Source organism: Oryx dammah, unplaced genomic scaffold (genome assembly GCF_014754425.2).
Source record: "Oryx dammah isolate SB20612 unplaced genomic scaffold, SCBI_Odam_1.1 HiC_scaffold_29, whole genome shotgun sequence".
NCBI classification, from domain to species: domain Eukaryota; kingdom Metazoa; phylum Chordata; class Mammalia; order Artiodactyla; family Bovidae; genus Oryx; species Oryx dammah.
In genome coordinates, this window is record NW_024070213.1 from 61,184,170 (window position 1) to 61,194,980 (window position 10,811).

Sequence of the window (10,811 nt, forward strand, 5' to 3'; positions counted from 1 at the left end):
ACAGCTGATGTGGGTCATAACACACAAGGGACAGATTGAAGACGTGAGCATCGACCCCAGTTCCTCAAGCACAATATGTCTCTTTCTAATTTCCCCAAGTCCTAAGCAATGATGCAAGCAAAGCCTGGGGAGTGGGTGGGGTGTGAAGTGGAATGTGTGTTCTGGTCCCCTGAGAATGCCCCTCTCCACTCTATTTCCCTTCCTCCATGTGTTCTTTCCCCACCCAGGACCGAACTTCCCGCTACCATGAACCCCGCTCTTGCATTACAGGGCCTTAGCAGGCCCAGAGTAACCCCGGTACATCATGAGATGCACCAGGAAGCTGGGCAGGTAGCTCATGGGGAGATAGAAGAACTTGGCCTCCCAGCCAGCTGAGTATCTGGTGTGGGGGTGGCAGGTGGTCAGGGCGTGCTCCATGCAGTCGGTCACCAAGGACAGATTTCCAGCCCACAGTGGCTTCAGTAAATCCGATGTCTTCATGACTGTACAGAAGGAGACTCCATCCTAGTTATTGCCATTTTCCAGCCCTCCCACTTCCAGATCAACTTGACTTCCCCAAAATTCTGTTCTCTTCCAAAATCATGGTCCATATCAAATCAATAGATATCACTGCAATGTATCCTAGCAGACAGCAAAAAATACACTTTGACACTAAGTTAGTGTCCTCTAGTACCTTTCCAGGGAATACATATACTACACCCTGGAGGTCTCTACCCACACTAGAAATAGAGGCACCTGAGAAAAGGTGGTGCTAACACCAGTGTGACTCAGCTGGTAAAGAATTCACCTGCAATGCGGGAGACCTGGGATCGATCCCTGGGTTGGGACGTTCCCCTGAAGAAGGGAAAGACTGCCCACTCCAGTATTCTGGCCTGGAGAATTCCATGGACTCTATAGTCCATTGGGTCACAAAGAGTTGGACACGACTGAGTGACTTACTTTCACAACACCACCTTGCCATGATTCCAGGGGTGTATCCCTTGTGACATCAGTCTCCTTTCCAAATTAAAATGGTTTCTGAAGAGAAACTGTTCTCTAGAACTACCAAGCCTCAATCCTCCCCTTCTGTCACCAGTTGACCAATCAGAGACCTTGAAGATGAGCTCATATCCCCACTGTGGGGGTAAATGAGAGCCTGGAGGATGGAACTGAGACTGAAGGAGGCACTAATGATGCATTTCTGAATATTTTCCCAAAGCCCACAGCTAACTCACAGCCAGCAAGGAAGTTGTCATCATAGAGTTCCTGGATCTCTGGGCTGGCATGATCCCATGATGCCTGGACAGTTCCATTAAACACCTCACCTTGGATCATATTGGTCAGGAAGTAACTGGGCTCAACCATAGCCAGTTTCACTCCAAAGTAGGAGAGCTCGAGGGGCAAAGACTAGAGATGTCGTGCAAGAAGAACATGAAAGAACAGTCAAACACCAGTACAGGCTTGGGTGAGATGGGCTGGGAGCTCTCAGAAGTTGAGAGGCACAGAAGCCAGGGAGAGAAGCTCATGGTGATGTTACTGCTTCTTTATAGAGTTTGACCATTTTCCCAGTTATTTTACACCCCATGCCTATCAGCTCTACATCCTACCAACTGTGCTGCAGAGCATTGCTTAAATGTTGTCACCTCCTATTGCTCTCACTCCAATCAATCACCATTTTGCACATTGTGTCTTTCCATATACCACATCCCTCGTCTCCCCTCTCCCACCCCAGTAACCCCTGTCCTCTAAGAAGCATCCACCAGTCTGTGGACAGAGCTCCCATACATCAGAGCCAGTGGTCTCTACCACTTATTTGACAGGGTAACTCTCTTGACCAATTGCTTCAAGGGGTACACATCCCCCCAGGGCTTCCAGAACATAAACACCATAGCAGTTGAGCACATAAAGGCCTGCACAGCCAACACATATCAGTTATTGCTCCTCCAATAATTTCCGACCATGGGCCCTCCCGCAAGGCAGGAATAAGTTGAATCAAACCCTATAGGCTTGGGACCAACTAGGGATAGAAAACATATGAACATGCTTCTCATCAAAGAGACCTGCACAGTGAGAGGGACCTGGAAGGAAGAGTCAATAGGTCTGTGATGTATGAAAATACTGGTAGAACCCCTGCCTTAACCCCTTCCCTGCCTCAGTGCTCAGAAGGAGGAGAAGAGAAGAAGGGCCTCCCCCCTCAGACCATTACCTGAGGGAGTCCAAGAAGGGCTCCACGCTGTACTTGAACATGCAGTAGCCTCCACCAAAGAGAGCCAGCTGGCCCATGATGCTGGAGATGTTAGCCACATAGCCCCTCCTTTTCCGCCCCAGAGTCAGCAGACTCAGGGTCATGTCAATCACCCCCAAGAGGTTAACATCCAGAATCTTCACAAAGTCCTGTTTGATCAACCACTGATGGGGTGCCATCATTGTGCAAATGCCAGCTTTATTCACCAGACCCCAGAGTCCTGGGAAGAGTGAGGACGAGAGGGCAACACTGTGTGGTCCCAGGAGAGAGGACTGAGCCACGGTGCCATTCACCCTCCGACCCGGAAGGACTTTAGGAGAGAGGCTGCAGGGGAGGGGCTGGAGCAGAGACCAACACACTCCTGGGGGTCTAGGGAGTCCAGACCCTATGAGCAGTGGGAGGACAGGAGTTGTGCCTTCCTCCCGACTTGGTCTTCACACCCTGCCCACGGCCTGGTGACAAGGAAGAAGTATCCCAGTGTTGATGAAGGCAGGTATTGAGCTTGAGGAAATGTAGTGGGTCTATAGTCTGGAACTCAAGAGAGAAGTTTTAGGTTTTCACAGTCCATAGTGTCTTTGAAAGTGAAAGTCAGTAAGTTGTGTACAACTCTTAGTGACCCCAGGGACTATAGAGTCCATGGAATTATCCAATCCAGAATACTGAGTGGGCAGCCTTTCCCTTCTCCAGGGGATCTTCCCAGCCCAGGGATCGAACCCAGGTCTCCCACATTACAGGCAGATTCTTTACCAGCTGAGCTCTCAATGGTGTCTTTGAACACTAATAAATATTCCCCAGCTTTCAAGATTTTCTGACAGCTTCAGGACTGAGTGCTCAACAGTTAGTATGAGGAAAAGAGAGGAAACATAGACAATGAGGATGGGCAGGGAAGTGAGGAAAAAAAGGAATCAAGAGATGAAGACCAAAACAAAAAAAGATGACTGTAACTGAGTGCAGATTGGTTGGGTGAAACAGACCCGAGATCTCAGGCTTGAGGGAACTTAGTGGCAGACCTGGTATTGACCTCTAGGACCTGGGCTTGAAACACCTGCATTTCAATACTGAGCAATGTGTCTCAGGAATCTGGAGAATTCCAAGGGCTATTTTGGGGGAGGGCACGGATGCTTCTCCTTACCCTTAACACCCAGAGCACAGAGTTCACCCCCTACCCCAGAAAACTCCACCTTCTCCTCCCACTCACACAGGAGGCCACCCTGGCTTCATCTTCTTGGTGCAAATTCACCCAGCTTAAAGGAAACCACTTGCAAGAATCCAAGACACAATCCCAAGGTTTTAAAGTAAACCTTTAGCAACCATAGGCCTCATGGCAGCAGCAGCAGGCATTCAAGGTTGCTGGGGTAAGGGAACCAGAAGTTCCACACAGAGAGCTGAGTCCCTGCCCTGCTCGGCAACATTCCCAACTTGTAGGATGAATACAGTCCAACCATTTGTTATCAAAGACACAATCAACGTACACGGTTATAGTGTAAAGATATCATTTATGTGGAATATGGTGAATAAAATGTACGAAATAATTATGTATTATACTATGAAGTACTTTTTAGTAAGTGATGCTATTTTAATGTGTAGTATTTTCTCAGTCATAATTTATGATGTTTTTGAAGAAAATTTTATCATGTTCTAAATCTATGTATTTACATATAGTAGAAAGAAAAGGATAAATATGTGCAAATATAAGACCATGTATATCAAAATACTAATAGCCCTTATCTCTGGGTGGTGAGATTTTCAGTGTTTGGCATATCTCTCAGTTTCCACAATGATCATTCTTTCATCACTTAGATGAAAGAAACTGAAGTTCTCTCCTTACACTGCAAAACATAGGCAGATTCTAAGAATTTATTTAAAAAAAAAAAAAAGGCAGTAGAGAAAAGAAGGAAAGCAGAAAGCAGAGAGAGAAAGTGACTCCATAGTAGTTACTTGACTTCCCTTAGACAAGCCCTGAGAACTCAGTATCATTATTTGAAAGTAAGTGACATTAAAAGCCAAGTGGGATGCCTATGGGTCACCAACAAGAACATGATCAAGTGCTGAGAACACAGCCCAGCTCCAGTGCTCCCCTCCGACCCCCTTGCAGCCTTTCAACCAGAGCCTCCACCTCCACCCCTCCTCCAGAATGTCCACCCTGATCACCCTGCTCACTCGGCAGCAAGAAACCTAGACTTTCTGCTAAGACAGGAGGGGATACCAGACAGGGAGTCTACAAGGACACTGTCTCATCAGGGAAATCTCTCTCCCAAACTGCAAACGCTCAAGGTCAGGAGGTGGGTGTGATGGATGGAAGAGGCTCGTCCAGTCAGCTGGGTGAGGTGAAGAAGGCAAGTGGGACTTCACATCCAGGAAAACACCTTGGATTATTCCCCAAGGAGCTGACAACGGGTCTCCCCTCACACAGAGAGAAGTACACAAACAAAAAATGTGGGCAGTACTTCTGTCTCCCACACACTCCTTCACCCACTTGGCGGCCGCAGCAACACTCTGTCTTGGTGAGGTCCAGGATCACCGTCTGCAGCCTGTTGATGTCTGCTTCCTCAGTTGCTCAGCTCCCTGCTCTGTCAGACACGCAGCCAGGACCCACATGCCTTGCAGGTCCAGCTGCCTGGCCAGCAGGTACCCAAAGCTCGAATCACAGCCCGTGATGAAGACAAACTTGTCTTCCGAGTAAGAGTGCAGGAGGTAGTACAAGCCCACGAGGACCACCAGGTACAGCCACATGGGTTTGTAGGGGACAGGCACACACAGGTTGGGGTGACTAGTGTCTGGTTAGTGATCAGACGGAAGAAATTAAGAACATGCACGAAGGTGATTGGCCAGTCAGCCTCCAGACTCTCTGGAATGGAGTTCTGAAGATTTCCTATTTACCTTCTTCAGTGATTATGACTGACTCTGATCCCAGTACTTGCTTTTGGCTTTTTGGCACAATTAATGCACTTCTCATTGATACTATTGCATTTCCAACACAAACCCTTAAGGAGGACAGTACTTTTCCCACCTCAGTTTCCTGGTCCTTGCACTCCTGCCTGTTTCCCTCTGCCCACCTCTACCCTCTCAATCCTCACACACCCACGAACACGTTAGAAATTTTGGATCCCAAGTTTCACGGTTCACAACCAAATTGTTCCCTTTTTCTTATTGAAGGCTATGACCTGGGTCTCTTAGACTAGGAACATTCTTATAAGGGGATACACTTGGAATCAAGACACATGTGACTTCAAAACCCAACTTTTCTGCCAACTAGCTGTCTGACCCTGGGCAGCTGGCTTAGCCTCTGTTCTGGTTTCCTCTTCTCCCTCAGCTCACAGAATTCACTCCTAAAAGACTATGTCCCCTCAGCCTCTCTAGGATTAGAAGGAGAAGGCAAAAGGGAATAAAATGTCTCCTGATTCAGTGGCTCTCTGGATTAAAAAGATGTTCAGAAGAGCAGTGGGGCTGTCTGAGACAAAGAGAGGGGACACGAAGGGAATGAAGGGACACAGGCAATGGTGAGACTTCTCCCAGATGCTGGGATGAGTATTGGAAGGACTCACACGAAGCTGCTCTAACAGGTGTTCCCCTTTATCTCCAAGAAATTCTGTCCACAGAACCTGAGCGCTGTCCCTGAGCGCTGGGTTCCATTGCCCTCTCCCCTTCTGTGCTCAGACCCTGCCCTGCCCAGCACCACACACAGAATCCAAACTAAACAGACGTGGAGAAAAGACTGATTTGAACCTTGATATCTTATCATTAATTGGAATGCTGACTCCCCCAAGAAGGGAGTTAAATAATTGGAAATGAATTAGTTCAATTTGTATAAGGGTTGATGCTGGGAGGGACTGGGGGCAGGAGGAGAAGGGGACGACAGAGGATGAGATGGCTGAATGGCATCACTGACTCGATGGACGCGAGTCTGAGTGAACTCTGGGAGTTGGTGATGGACAGGGAGGCCTGGTGTGCTGCGATTCATGGGGTCGCAAAGAGTCGGACACGACTGAGCGACTGAACTGAACTGAACTGAACTGATGATGGAGAGGAGTAGCAAGCTGCCCGCTCAGGAGACTGAAGAAAGGACCGGAGACTGGACCCCAGAGCAGCTGTGCATGCAGGGGGTTCACAGAGATGGGGAGGATACTATTTAGTAATGGGGCTGGACCACCAGGGGCACTGAGCTGGTGAGCAAGGCAGGGGCAGAAGGAGCTGGGGTCAGTTCCCTGGACATCTCCTCACCATCCATGTTTATCACAGATCCGACTCCAGATCAGGAAAGACGATGGGCACTGGCTGGAAGGAGAGGATTCTCCAATGACACAGAGGTTCAGATGCCCCTGGAGCCCACCCCAGCAGCCAGGAAACACAGAGAGGAGGACAGATTCAGCCTCTAGTGGTCACTGCCACCTGCAGGGTGCTGACTGCCTCCTGAAAGGAGTTGTCCCTCAGGTGGCAATCAGCAGCAGTAATGGAAAGGATGGTCCTGCAGAAAGCAGCCTCTACCTGCTTCCTGGGTGACCAGCAGGACCCTTCCACAGGGGTTTCCCAAAGGGTGAGAAAGAAGAAGGCCAGGATGGAGGATAGTGCCTTGGAAACTGTCAGGGGAAAATGCAAGTCTTATACAAACACTAACTCTGTTAAGGGAGAAGGTTGTGGTTTCTTTACTTGGAAGAAACAGGAGATTGTTTTCTCTGACCATGAATTCCTTCACTGTAAATTCCCACGGGTCCACGCAGTAGCTCCATCCCACTCCTCACACCATCAGCTTCCCTTTTGTGAGTCTTGAAAGTCATATGATGACTTGTGGGGTCTCATGGAGCCTCAAACTCCTGTTCCAGGTGGGGACAATGACAGGCAGGTCGGGAGAGAGCAATAAGAGGCAGGGGCTGGGGTGACACTCACCTGGGATCTGCAGGGACCAGAGCAAGAAATCTTTCAGAGGAGATACTGTCAGGGAGACTCACTGACAAGAATCTCTGCATCTTATGTCCTCGGAGGGGTAGTTTGGCCAGATTCCAGGGCAGAACCTCTGAGCCACATGTGACCCAGAGCTGACGCACATACCCCTTGGTGTAGCCCCAGAGCATCTCAGCAGGGAGTACTGTCAAGCATAAGGCCACCCCCCACCAACTGCCTGTTCTACACCCAGGACACGTCCTCTGAGCAGGTGGAGGTGTAGGTAACAAATGGGGGAGTAGGAAGGGGTAGGGAGTGAGGGCAAACTGTACAAGCTTGTTTCCAGCTCCACTGTCTGAAGTGGAGACTCTAAAATGTAGAGACCGACCAGTGTGTTCAGGTGATTGGAGGGGCTGGGGAGTCACTACCCCATGCAACTCACAAAGGCCAGGACAGCCCAGGGAATGAGTGACAGCACCTTCCCTTTGGCACTCCTGTGCATCTTCATAGCATGGGTTCCTGCCCCTGCATACGTCCATCAGAGCAGACCTAGCTCCCTCCTCAAGGAAGGCGGCCTGGAAAAAGGAGGAATGGGGCTCTGCTGAGGGTCCAGCCTGAGAATGTGAGCTGCTGTGCCCAGCACCTTTTTCCCAGTGCATTTGTTGTTCTGCCTTGTTTGAGTTGGGGGTGGTGAGTCACAGTCCCCAGAGTTGGCCATGGAACTTATCTCAGTGCAGCTCTGTGTCCCCCAACCCCTTGTAGGACCAGCAAGGAGAGTCAGGGTTTGTAACCTCACAAGTCCTCTGACATTCTGTAGAGGATTGCTGGAGATGAGTTCAGAGCTCCTGAACACATACCCCCAAGGCATAAAGTGTATCAGTGATGCTTTACTTGATTTCAGTTGGTTTGGTAGGTCTCGCGGTATGTGTGTATAAATAAAAATATGAAAATCTGGGGTCTTCAGATCAAGCAAGAAGCTCTAGGTTTGCATTGAAGAGGAGAATGTGGATCAACCTTGAGGGGCTGACACACCACAGCCTGAGGGATTCAGAGATCCTTGAGGATCCTCTTGGTCACGTTCATCTCTTCAGCAGTCCCCTCTCTGACACCAAGCCTTTAAAACAGGTTTGATTTCACTGGTCCTATAGCATCTGACCTCGCTCTCTGTTTACTCAAAAATGGTGATATTGTTCTATAACATAAGATTCCTGTAAACATGCCATAATCTCAGTTTTGAACAAAAAGAGATAAAATTTCAGTTTTTTAGTTGACTCTTGGAAAAGTCCCTCCCACTCAAATTTGCCCTCAGTCCAGAAATTTGTGTGACTGTACAAATACCTTCTCCACTGAATCCATACTCAGACCATCATGACAGCAGAGGACACACAGAGAGTCAGGGTCTCTGGAAGCACTGGGACATCAGGGGAATTCCTGCCCTGATCACAGTATGTGCTAAGTGTTAGCAGAAAACATAAGACCAGGCTCCAGAAGTGACTCTCCCGCTCCTCCAATGGAGGGCGGTGGGAGATGATCTGGGCTGGGGGACCTAGCAGGTGGCAAAGGATGGAGGGTAGTGATTCTATAGGAGGGGATGGCAGGAGGACCGCAGGGAGGCTTCTGGTGAGAGAGAGGCTACATGTCCCCAGGGAAGGGTTCGGGCCCTGCCTCTCCCTTACAGACCTCTCCTTGTTTGTCCGTCCTTGTCTTACTCCTGGGACCCTAGTTCACACTATAAGCCCCAGAAAGACACATTAGCCCTTCGCTTCTGCAGACAAAGGGATGACCTCATTGCCTTCTTCAGACCCTCCTCAGGTCGCCCCACGCACCCCTACACGTCCGCGAGGTCACCTGACTTTGTCTCACAGACACACACACACCGCTGCCCAAGACCGTGGTCACAGTCACTGGGCCTGGGTAAACATCTCAATTTTTATTTTAAGGGGATATAATCAATGGAAATTCGTGATTTCAAGAAAAAAACAAGCATTGGTTTCTGTGTTCTCTGTCTGGACCTCCACTGAAGATACTGCTTTCCAGCCAAAGTTGGCTGAGTTGGCACCTGGGCTGGTGTGTCAGACTGGTGGTCAGCCCACACACACACTCCTGGCTACAAGTATCTTTAGGGAAGAAGGGTTTTTACCTCCCATGTCCATTTCCATCCAGTGAGAGGGGGATACTGGCCAGGGCCAAGGCACACCAGGAAGAGGTGGACAGGGCCAGAAGATGGGGAGGCCGGGACCCTCCCAGCTGTTTACACCCTCCAGACAATGCAGATTCTTCAGGGTGGCAGGAGGGCCATAAGTTTCAGAGCCTTGAGAGGCTGATCAAGGAACAGAACGCAGATGAGAGCTATTGATCTCAGTTTCTCTCTACAAAACATCTTCCTACTATCCCCGAGTCCTAAGTGATGTCCCAAGAGAAGTCTGGGAAGGAGGTGGGAGTGAGGTGAGATGAGCGTCCTGGTGACATGAGAACTCCACACTCCGCTCTCCACTCTATTTCCCTCCCCCAGAGCATCCGCTCCCTACTCTGTACGCAACTCCCCCCTACAATGCACCCCAGTCTTGGGTTACAGGGCCTTAGCAGGCTGGGGGTTACTCTAGTACACCATGAGATCCACCAGGAAGCTGGGCAGGTAGCTCATGGGGAGGTAGATGAACTTGGCATCCCAGCCAGGTGAGTATCGGGTGCGGGGGTGGCAGGCGGTCAGGGCGTGCTCCATGCAGTTGGTCACCAAGGACAGATCCTGGCAGCAGATTGTCTCCAACAAGTCGACTGATTTCATGACTGTCCAGAAGGAGCCAGAATCCAGATATATTTCTACTTCCAACCATTCTGACTTAGGGATCAACTTATGTAGCAATGTTCTTAAGAATCCCTTAGACCACCTAACTTGAATCAACCTACATTGTCAAATGAGTGCCCCAACTCTTACATCAGGAGCAATGGTTCCACACGAAGGCACATCTAACTCCATTCTGAGAATATCTGGACTACAGAAACTGCAGGTGTCTACAAACAATAAATGTCACAACATGAAAACCAGCTGTCCCAAGGCCAGCTTGCCATGACTACATAGGGTCTTCCTTCTCTGGCTTCAGTTTCCTCCCAATAATAATAAGGGGTTCGTGAAAACAGTGGTCCCCATATCTACCAAGCCTGGAGCTTTTCAGAAGAGGCGTTTTAATTGGACGATAATTGCTTTACTATATTATGCTGGTTTCTGTCATACATCAGCATGAATCAACCATGGGTGTACATGTGTCCCACCCCTCTTGAACCTCCCTCCTACCTGTCACTCTATCCCACCTCTCTGGGTGGTCACAGAGCACCTGATTTGAGCTCCTTGGGTCATACAGCAAATTTCCTTGGCTACCCATCTGACATATGGTAATTTACATTGATACTGATGAACCTTCTTGCAGGGCAACAATGGAGACATGGACAGAGCGAACAGACACAATGGGGAAGGAGAGGGTGGGAGGAACTGAGAGAATCTTAAGGTCTGAAAGGAAACACTTAGTAATCACAGGCCTCAGGGCAGCAGGAGAGAGCATTCAGGGTTGCTGGGGCAGGAGTGCCAGAAATATCCACACAGAGAGCTGAGTTCCTCCTCTGCTCAGAAGCATGCCTGCCTTGTAGGAAGAATATTCTCCAACCATTTACAGTCAACACATACAGTTATAGTCTAGGGACTTGGGTAAAAACA

The 10,811-nt window shown here is 49.3% G+C and overlaps 1 pseudogene; it reads right to left on the reverse strand.

The window, feature by feature from the left end:
* Positions 1 to 264: 264 nt before the first annotated feature.
* On the reverse strand, positions 265 to 4,957 carry LOC120858059 (annotated as a pseudogene).
* Positions 4,958 to 10,811: the final 5,854 nt, after the last annotated feature.